Raw genomic sequence first — 11,221 nt, 5'->3', positions numbered from 1 at the left:
CGCAGACACTCCAGTTTGGGGCTTGTTTGTCTTATGCACCGCTGACCAGGGTTTTGAAGGCAGAATGTGTAGAAATAAGGATGTCAGCTGGGGCAACCTACTCTGTTGGTGGTTCTGCCTCCTCCTCCAGGCTGTCAGAATGAGTTTCAGGTACAAGCAGAGCGCAAGGATAAGACACCAAAGCATGTGTCACCCATCAGAGAAGCCCCAAACAGTACCCGTTTCTCCTCCCTGCCAGCATCCCACCACCTCCAGTGTTTACGTGAGGATTATGTTTTGGAGCTGTTAAATCTAAGAGTTTTATTTCCCCCTTAAATCATGTGCTCTTGTAGCTTTCCAACTATGTACTGGTGGCCTCGTAGAAGGAGAGGGTGGGGGCCGCCCTGGACAGAGGGGCACACAGAGCTGGCCTGTGGAGTCCATCACTAAACAATGGCCGTGAAAGCCGGTCTTTCTCAAGACAGGAAAACACTCCGAATTCCTTTAGCTCCTCTGCACACACGTCCAGACTCCAGTTTGGTCTTCGAGGATTTGTATAGGAAGTTCCCGCCACCAGGAAGTGGAGGAGAATGCTGCCCATCAGTCTGTTTGGATGGGCTGAGCAGCAGTACAGGTTGGGTACCCCTGGCAGGCTACTCTGGTTCTGACTTTAGAGTGCAGGATGTTTATTAAGGAGCACATGGGATCAACCCCTGGGGAAGGGAGGGGAGAGAAGCCGGTGAGGGCAAAGGGGGTGGCTGAGCAGTGATGGTGAGACAGTGGCCTTGGACAGCCCCAGGTCGGATCACTCTGAGCTAGAAGGACCCCTTAGAGTTACCCTCATGGTTTGTGCTATTGTGGTTTTGAAGCTGGAGTCCTGAAGACTAGAATGGGAGAGGAATTGTATTTCAGGGAGTTTGGAGGAGAGTGGGAGCTGCTGCAGGGGTAAGAGATGGGAGAAAGAAAAGGGTTCCAGGAAGCGCTGTGGCCCAGATGCCCCTACACAGTGTCCCAGAGACGCCTTTGGCAGTCGCCTAACCATGTCTCTGGCTGGGCTTGGACCACCTGGTCACGGCTTCAGTGGGTCACATGCGGCGGCAGGTCATCTGGTCACCTGGGCTGGGCAGAACGAGGACGAGGACAGCACAGTGAGCCGTTTATTTGGGTGAATGAATCCCATTTGAAAAATCAGCCTTCATTCCGAAATTATGCCCTTCTTGCTGTGGGGGTTAATGTATCCTCTCTCGCATGAAATAACGGTGATGGCAGATGGTAGTTGCCTCCTGGTTCTTCTTTTCCTTGTATGTCTCTTACTCAATGGAATACCACGCTGGTGAGCTGTACGGTTCCCTCAACTAGGTGTTTTGAAATTTTATTGGTCCATGAAATTCAAAGACACAGGAGCCCTGATCTAGTTCCTCTTTTGGAGAAGAGAGGGGGAGCCCTGGGTCCTCTGGCCTGTGAAGGGGGCCGCTTCCTGATGGCTTCCCCCGTCCTGCACAATCTGCACTGGCTTGCCTGCCTCCGCTCTCAGGAAGCCACTTCTTGGTCACCTCCTTGTCACACAGGTGGGGAGCTCCTCAGGGCCTGGGCTGTGTCTAGTTTATGTCTTTTCTCCAGGAGAGCAGCGAGCATATCACAGGTACCCTCTAAACGCAGACTGAATGAAAATGATGAATCAAATTTAAAATGACTCAGAGGTGAGGGATGGTAAATTGTATATATTGCATATATCATCTATTTATCCATCTATCTATCTATAATGCTGTGGCCTAGTGGCTCAGTTGTGTCTGACTCTGCGACCCCGTGGACTGTAGCCCACCAGGCCCCTCTGTCCATGGAATTTTCCAGGTAAGAATACTGGAGTGAGTTCCCATTCCTTCTCCAGGGGATTTTCCCAACTCAGGGATCAAACCGGAATCTCCCACATCGCAGGCAGATTCTTTACCATCTGAGCCACCTTGGAAGCATCTATCTATAATACGTAGATACATATCTAATAGAGAGATAGATACTTTACAGATAGATAGATGTGAAAACCTTAAACTAATGGGATTGGCAGTGATGGGATTTTACGGAACTTTGAGTGGGCAGGGCAGTGTAAAACCTGGCACATTGGCACACAGTAGGTGCTCGATAAATCTCAGATGAGTACATGAATAACAAATAATGAATAAAGTTTAGGACATCACCCGGTCAGGGGTGTTGGGAGTAGCATTCTTATTTTCACAGAATCTAAAGCTTAAACTAAAAAACATGTCTGTGTAGGTCAGGCAGAGCGTTTGGTTAAACTAAAAAACATGTCTGTGTAGGTCAGGCAGAGCGTTTGGTTAAACTAAAAAACATGTCTGTGTAGGTCAGGCAGAGCGTTTGGAGGATGCTGAGTGTTTCCACAGCATCTCAGGATTTATTCCTCACAGTTTGCCTTGCCTTGTCCACAAACCAGAGGGTCCCAAGCTGGCCCCTTTAGAAGATGAACTCTGGGCCCCCCACCCCCCTGGCCTGAGCATCAGTGGCCCAGAATCTGGGACTTCAGCTGGGAGAGGGAGAGTTGCAGTCTGCCAAGAGCACACGCTACAGCTGACACCTTTTTTAAACACTGTGAGTGTGATGGGGCGGTGCCTCCCCCTAAAAGCCTGAAGTTTATCTAGCCAGAGAAGAGAGGCCGTGAGTGTTTACATCTGCTGTGGTGCTGGTGTACACAGAGCTCAGAAGCTCTTAACACCAAACGGGTTCATTTCCCAACATCAGGCTTTTGCAAAATCTGCCCATCTATGGCAGGCCGAGGAGGAAGTGGGCGAGGCTTGCCTAGGAGGGGGTTGCTAGTTAGATGACTGGGGTCATCGCAGAGGCAGCCTGGGTGTTGCAGACAGAGAGGGCTTGGTGTCTGCCCTGGTGCTTGCAATTGTTCTGTGTTGAGGAAGAGGGGAATGCGTGAGGAAAGGGAGGGGACAGAGGGTCAGGGTTTCTGCTGAAAGGCCTGAGTCCTGGGCCCTGCAGGGGGTCTCTCAACTGGACTGGGAGTTGAGAGACTCCCTGCAATCATCCCGGAGTTAGAAGAAAGCGTCATGTCTCTTCCTTCATGAAGCTTCCAGCCAAGATGGAGAGCCAAATCCTGAAAGAGCAGAGAGAACTTACCACCCCCTGTATTATCGGTCCCCTCCACTCCATCCTCTGCCACAGTGATCTCTTAAAAATACAAATCTGACCGTGTACTTCCTGCTTAATCCCCATTGCTCTCTGGGTTGAGAAAAATAGCCTCATTCCTTTACTGCTGCTTCTTTCTCAGGACCACTTTCCCCTTGCTTCTTTTAGCAATAAAACCTCCTCTGTTGTTACCTATTGTCACCTGGCTTCCCAGCTAATGGACTGTATTTCCAGGCCTCCCTTCCAAGCCAGATGTGGTCACATGATTAAGGTCTGGCCAATAGGACGTGGCAGAAGCGATTTATATGTGTATACAGACAACTTCAAAGTCTCATCTGTTTTTTTTTTAAACAAACAGCTCGGTTTTTAAAACATTTAATTAATTAATTTTTGGTTGTCCTGGGCCTTCATTGCTGTGTACAGGCTTTCTCTAGTTATGGCGAGTGGAGGCCACTCTAGTTGTGGTATGTGGGCTTCTCGCTGCCGTGGCTTCTTTTGTTGCAGAGCACAGGCTCTAGGCAGGTGGGCTTCAACAGTTGCGGCCTACAGGCTCAGTGGTTGTGACTCGTGGGCTTAGTTACTCCATGTGGAATCTTCCGGACCAGTGATTGAACCTGTGTCCCCTGCAGTGGCAGGCAGATTCCTATCCACAGCACTACCAGGTAAGTCCTCATCTTTTTTTTTTAATTTATTTTTTATTGAGATATAGTTGAATTACAATGTTGTGCTAATTACCGCTGTACTGCAAAGTGATTCATTATACATATATGAACGTTCTTTTTCATATTTTTATATTACGGCTTATCACAGGATATTGAATTTAATTCCCTGTGCTGTACAATAAGACTTCTGTCATTTATCCATTCTATATATACTAGTGTGCATCTGCTAATCCCAAACTCCCAATCCAACCCTCTCCCACCCGTCTGCCTTGGCAACCACTGGTCTATTCTCTATGTCCCTGATTCTATTTCTGTTTCATATATATGTTCATTTGTGTCGTATTTTAGGTTCTACTTATAAGTGATGTCATATGGCATTTGTCTGTCTTCCTTACTTCACTTAGTATGAGCGTCTCTAGGTCCATCCGTATCGCTGCAAATGGCATTATTTCATTCTTTTTTATGGCTGAGTAGTATTCTATTGTATATTGTACAACGTCTTTATCCATTCATTTGTTGATGGACATTTAGGCTGTTCTCATGTCTTGGCTGTTGTGAATTGTGCTGCTATGAACATAGGAGTGCACGTATCTTTTTGAATTATAGTTTTGTCTGGATATGTGCCCAGGACTAGGATTGCTGGATAATATGGTAGTTCAATTTTTAGTTTTCTAAGCAGAATCTCTGTACTATCGTCCATAGTGACTGCACTCATTTACATTCCCACCAGCAGTTAAGGAGGGTTCCCTTTTCTCCATACTCTCTCCAGTATTTGTTATCTGTAGACTTTTTGATGATGGCCATTCTGAAGGTCTCATCTTTAGAGAAGGAGCTGGCTGCTTTCCACTTCCACTCCCCTCTTCCTACTGGGTGGGAAATGGTAACAACAGGAGCTGACATTTTGAATCCAGAGAGGGCAGCCCTGTGTTATGGCTGGCAAAACCCAGGGTTGTTGCATGAAAAAGAAAAACAAAGCAAAACAAGCTTCTCTCTTATTTCAGGCCTTGCATGTTAGGCTCTGTTACAGCACTGAACCCTTCATGATACCCTATCCTTGAAGCATTTCCTTGATGATTGCACAGGTTGACTATCTTTGTTCTATACTCCAGTAGATTTCTGTGCTTTCCTTCTTGTTAATACCCTGACCCATGCTCAGAAATTCATGAGGCCAGGAATCCTGTCTGGATTATAGTCATATCTTCCTTTCCCTCCATTATGATTGACACATTGTATGCCAGATGCTATTTGTTGGTTAAATGAATGAATGACTGGGCAAACGAATGAATATATTGAAACAGCTTGGGTGTAATAGTAGAAAACTTTTTGCTATAAGCAATAGTGACTTAAACAAACGGGGGCTTATTTTCTCACATAACCAGAAGTCTGGAGGTCAGTGATTCCATGCTAAACAGTGCAACGGTTTCAAAGTTCTTTAGGAATTTTTTTTTTCTTGACCCTTGCCTCTTGGCTGTTAGATGGCTGCAACAGCTCCAAGTAGCAGTTCTTACATACGGCATTCCTATTCCAGGAAGGGAGCAGGAAGGAAAAGAATTCCCCTTCCAGGTATTTTTCCTTTGTTAGGGAGGGAAATCTTTTTTCAGGACCCTCCCAGCAGATGTCCTTTATATCATGGGACCAGAACAAGGTCACATGACCACCCTTAGCTACATGGGAGAGGAAATGTTTTCCTTTTTTAAGACCCAGCTGGGTTTTGGTACTGTGGGGCTCACTGAGGCTGGTAGGAAGAAGCCAGTTCTAAGAGCTCATCCCTTTCCTTAGCCAAATGGTCCTTCCATTCAGGAAGTCCCATGGACTACAGGGTATCATGATGTGTTCACAAATAAAAGGATCATGCACTGTGCTTAATGCTTGCTGGAGAATGTCACTTTCTGTCTCTTGAAATTCTTTCCTAGACACTGACCTTCCCAGAAGACTGAGCTCTGCCAACAAGCTTACCTGTTCCAGTAAAATCCACTGACTATCATCTCTGTGGTCACAGCAGTAACTGTCCACCAACCATGTGCCCATGTGCCTGGGGACTGAACCAGCGAAATAACCTCTTTGTGCCTCCTCCTCGTTTGTCAAATGGGGCTAGATATCTCGTAGGATTGTTGTGAGGATTAAATTAGTTAATACATGCAAAGTGCTTAGAATGGTACCTGGTGCACAGGGCTAAATGAGAGTTTGCTGTTGTCATTTCATTATAGCCCAGTTTTATACATGAAGTTATATACTCAGAAAGGTTAAAGAACTTGCCCAAGGTCATGCAGCTGGGGGAACCATCAGTCAAGCCTGGTCTGTCTGACTCCAGAGCCCATACCCTTTCTTCTCCGACCACAGGCCTTCTCTAAGATGACAAGTTTATCCTGAATGTCTCAAGGGTGGGGTGTCTGGCCACAGACACTTTAGGGCCCAGATGGAATGCTACCTCCTTCCAGAAGCCTGCCTGGAGACTTGCTCTCTACTCCTCACTGGCAGCCTTTCTGGAGAACATGAGAACTGCCACTTGTCTCTTCCTTGGAGGCAGAGAAGGTCAGTCTTGTCCACTGTTGTGATCATCAACACAGATACACTGTTAGTCCTCCAGGAGCACCTCGTTATGATAAGGACACTGATGCCCAGGTAAGGTGCTCACTGCAGGTCGGACAGCCAGTAGTGGCAGAGCTGTGCCTGCAGCTCCCACCAGCAAACTCCCCATTCAGTAGTCTTTCCTCTGCTCAAGGCTCCTTCCATGAGGTAAGGGAACTTTGCAGGGACAGCGGCTTATCCCAAGGAGACCTTATTCAAGCTGGGGCAAGCATGGGGCGCCCTGGGAGACTGTAGCCTGAGCACTAAAAGAGATCATCTCTGATCGCTCACCTCCAGCCCCTGTTCCTACCTGGGCCTGGGTCCTGGGTCCATCTGTGTGTGTGTCAACCGACGCCTGAGTGCCTGTAATACACAGATAGTGACACCAGAGGGCGACATCATTACTTTAATCCTTGTGAGCACAGGGCTTCAAGCAGCCTCTCAGACTCATGGTGATGAGGAAGATGGTGATGATAACCACGGCCAGGGCTAAGATTTTTTAAGCCAAACCCCTTTGTAATAAGCATGCATCACCTCTAATCAGGAGATCTTCCTGTGTGCACCCCCTTTCTCCTGCTGTGTTCTGCATCTCAGAAAACGGACCACATGCCCCCAGTCACCCAAGCCTGAAGCCTAGGCATCATGGACAGCAGCTTCTTCACTTGCTCCCTCCCCAGTATCACTCACTCCTGTCCACTCTACATCCTAAATCTTAACCCATCCACTTCTCTCCATTCCCACTGTTTGTCCTCTGCCTCCAATTCCTTGTTCCATCTACAGAGAGCCACAGGCTCTGGCCTCAAGCTTGGTGTAGGCCCGTGGTTCCCAGACTTTGCTGCTCATTAGAAACACATGGGGAGCTTTGAAAATGCTTGCTGCCACATCGGTCGCTAAGAGTCGGACACGACTGAGCGACATCACTTTCACTTTTCACTTTCATGCATTGGAGAAGGAAATGGCAACCCACTCCAGTGGCAACCCACTCCAGTGTTCTTGCCTGGAGAATCCCAGGGACTGCGGAGCCTGGTGGGCTGCCGTCTATGGGGTTGCACAGAGTCGGAGACGACTGAGGCTACTTAGCAGCAGCAGCAGCTGCCACATCACAGCTCAGACGAGTTAAGGCAGGAGGCAGAGGGCATGGGTGCCTTCCTGGTAGCTCAGCTGGTAAAGAATCTGCCTACAATGCAGGAGACCCCAGTTCAACTCCTGGGTCGGGAAGATCCCCTGGAGAAGGGCTGGGCTACCCACTCCAGTATTCCTGGGTTTCCCTGATGGTTCAGACAGTAAAGAATCTGCCCACAATGCGGGAGACCTGGGTTCAATTCCTGGGTTGGGAAGATCCCCTGGAGGAGGGCATGGCAACCCAGAGTACTCCAGTATTCTTGCCTGAGAATCCCCATGGACGGAGGAGCCTGGTGGGCTGCAGTCCATGGGGTTGCAAAGAGTCGGACACGACTGAGCGACTTAGCACAGCACGGAGGGCATGGGGGTGGGAGCCAGGCATCAGTACTTTTTAGAGATCCCTAGGTGGTTCCAGTTTGCAGTCAAGTTTGGGAACCACTCTCCCCTTGTTCTGAGACCCTCTTACACATCCTTTCACTGGGACAATGTCTGCTTAATCTGGCAGCCCTCTCTTTAACATTGCCTGCCTTCCTGAACACACAGATCGAAGCAACTGCTCCTTCCTGATGTTGACACTTACCACACTGTGTTGTTATTGCTTTTTCAAATGTCTGTCTTTCCCCCACCTTCCCCCACTTACCACCACCTCCTTCCCCACTGAGTGGATACATGCATGCAACTAATCCTCACAAAGAGAGGCAAGTTTTATTAACCTTATGATTTTGAATGTTGCCCAGATTTTTATTTTTGCCGTTTATCTGTTTACAGTGTTTGAAGCATGAAGAAAAGCATTTTCTCTTTAAATGTGGATATAGATATAAAGGGGGCTTCCTAGGTGGCTCAGCGGTAAAGAATCCACCTGCTGATGCAGGAGATGTAAGAGACACACAGGTTTGATCCCTGGGTGGGGAAGATATCCTGGAGTAGGAAATGGCAACCCACTCTAGTATTCTTGCCCGAAAAAGTCCATGGACAGAAAAGCCTGGTGGGCTACAGTCCATGGGGTCGCAAAGAATGGGACGTGACTGAGTGACTGAGCACATAGATATAAAGATGTCTGTTCTTTGAACTCTTCAAGCCAGTTTTTTATCTGTTTTCTATTTGAAATTCCCAAGTTGTGGCTAATAATTACCCAGGGAACTTGAGACTGGAGAAAATACCTTGTATTTAAAACTGATTTGTTATTTCCTGTTGATTATCTGTTGACATTGCTTCTCTGGTGTCCAGATTCAAGAGCTAAAAATGAAAACTCTAATGTTTGTTTGATGTTTTTCCTCTTTTAAGGAAGCTGCTCTCTCTGCTGTAAGACTGTAGCTTTTTCTCTTTTTTTTCTGTGGAATTCAGGTATAAATTGACAAATTTATATCAGGTGTATAAGGGTATTGGTTTTTAAATATGGTACTCACTGAGCCCTTTCAATTTGAAAACAAGTTTTTCTTCACAGGGAAATTTTCTTTATTTCTTCTCATATTATGTAAGAATGTAGCAGAATAATTGAGTAAAGAATGACTTGAATAATAGGTGCTTATTTCCCTCAGGGCTTATTTCCTTATTTTCACAGGGCTCTGGGTGGGCAGCTGTTGACTTGGGTTCTGTTGTTCGACAGCATCAGGGTTTCGACTGGTATCTCCTCAATTCTCTTGGCCTCTTTCTTATGATTACAGGATGGCTGTTGCAGCTCCAGGCATCATGTTTGCATTCAATGTAGGAAGAAAGGAGAAAAAAAAGCGACACTAATTGTATCAGAAAAGACAAAGAATCTTTCTGGATGTCTATGGCCCATGAACCAAAACAGTCTCAAGCAAGGGAAGCTGGTAATAAGTATATTTTACATGTCCATCCTCCACAGTGAAGTCAGAGTAGGGAGGAGGTTGGGAACAGGGTTGAGTTAGTCAGCAGCAGCATCTACCACATTTTGTCCTGGACCTGGCCTCCACATCTCTTATCTTTTTTTTTTTCACATCTCTTATCTTTTTCTTCTAATCCACCTCTTTGTGTTTTTCCTCTGAATTCTGAGATACTTCTCTCTGTCTTTCAGACCACTGACTCAATTTGCAGCATGAACTCTCTATTGGATTGTTATATTTGAAAGTCATACTTTTTAGTTTGCAGGAATCTTTTTGTGTGTGCTCCAACTACATCTTTCCATGACCCTTTTTTCTTTCTTTGAAGTCCTTTTCTGTCTGTCTTGCTAGTTCTAATTTACATGTTCACCTAGGGCTTTCCCCCTTTGTTACTTAGTCCTTTTAAGCAAGTGTGATTTTTCTTTACTTGCTCATATTTTTTCCCCCTTGGTCCCCCTAGGGGTCAGGCTATTGTGGTGGAAGACACAGCCCTTTCTGCTCTCCTGGGCCTTTGGCAAAACAAGGGTCTGGCAAACAGTATTCCTTCACCGCTGTCCACCCGAGGCATCCTCAGATGTTCACTGGCCACCTGGGATCCACCAGTCCTCCAGTGCAGTTCCCCTCTGGTCCATGGTGGTCAGCTGGGTGGAGCAGGCCCCCCAGGACCACACACAGCTGGAAGACAGAAGCAGCCCCCTCCCTGAGAAGAGTTCGGGTTCCACTGCTGGGGGGGGGGTTCATCTCTGGGAACCAGGAGTTCCTTTCTACCTGGTGCCAAAAGGAGCTGTGCCTTTTTTCCCACCACTGGTCCTTGAGCTGTGGCTCCGGAGGGCGGGGCCCCAGACCTTCTCTTGTCCTTGGAGATGTAGGGGCTCCCTGTGGCCTTAGATGCTCTTTCCTGGCTTCCTGGTTATGTCACCCAAAGAGTGAGTGGCAGGCAGGGCGAGGGGATATGCACTCAGTGCTTAATCAAGGCAATCTCAGGATTCACTTGAGCCAAGTTTGTAAGGGTTTTGCTTTTGCTTGATACCTGGGTAGTCTCTGTATAAACAAATGTTATAATAAATCCAGGTGTAACTTACCTGTTTGCTGAAACAGGCCTGGTAGGGCTTCTCTGGAGACATTTGGTCAGCAGTTTGAATTAGTGACTTCAAACAGTGGGTGATGACTAGTGTTTAAAGGGAGACCATAGGAAATACAGGAATGTGTCCTGTGGCAAAGGTGACTTTGTTTCACGCAGCTTTTGCTGAGTTGTGTGTTTTGTACACTGGACTGTAACGTAAAATACAGTTCTGCATCATGTTATAAAAAGTTGTTTAAACAGGGGAATTCCCCGGCAGTCCAGGGGTTAGGGCTCGGTGCTTTCGCTGCCACAGTTGGAGTTCGATCCCTGGTTGGGGAACTAAGATCCCACAAGCCACCGGGTGTGGCAAAAAAAAAAAAATTATAAGCGGTGTTGAATTGGAGGATGTTCTAAGGGCAGTTGTTTTGGCTTCACATGAAAATAAAAATAGAAGAGGATTAGATCCTTTACTAGAAGAATTCCATGACTCCCTCCACCCCAGCTGATTTTAAACACAGGTTCCTACGACATACTGAACTAACTAGTATTTAGCAGACTAAATTCTCGGTGTTCATTCCCCACTCGACCCTCCAGAAGTCAGACTAGCCTGCTTTCTCTGCAGTTCTTGTGAAGGTTTGGGGTCATTTGCTGGGGGCAGAGAGGGAGCCCGCTTTGCTCCAGTGTTTGGGGGGACGATTGAGGAGGCTGAGCAGGAGGCGGAACCAGCCCTAGCTTGCGTGGAGCCTGTAGGGCTTCGTGCCTTTGGGCACACACTCCTCGAAAATAAAGCAAGAATTATCCTCCTTGTCTAGTTTCGCACCCAAGGCTATTCTGAT

General features: G+C 47.1%; 1 long non-coding RNA gene across 1 annotated transcript; it reads left to right on the top strand.

Annotated features, from left to right (window-relative positions):
* Positions 1-2,652: 2,652 nt before the first annotated feature.
* On the top strand, positions 2,653-5,962 carry LOC147342982 (uncharacterized). The gene is made up of 2 exons (XR_015157090.1): positions 2,653-3,788; positions 5,702-5,962. It is a non-coding gene; the product is annotated as an uncharacterized LOC147342982 (long non-coding RNA).
* Positions 5,963-11,221: the final 5,259 nt, after the last annotated feature.

This window comes from Bos grunniens, chromosome 28 (assembly GCF_055505025.1).
Source record: "Bos grunniens cultivar Pamir isolate PY7600 chromosome 28, Bosgru_T2T1.0, whole genome shotgun sequence".
NCBI lineage: Eukaryota > Metazoa > Chordata > Mammalia > Artiodactyla > Bovidae > Bos > Bos grunniens.
Note: the sequence above shows the minus strand (reverse complement) of the source record. Positions and strands in the feature narration are given on the sequence as shown.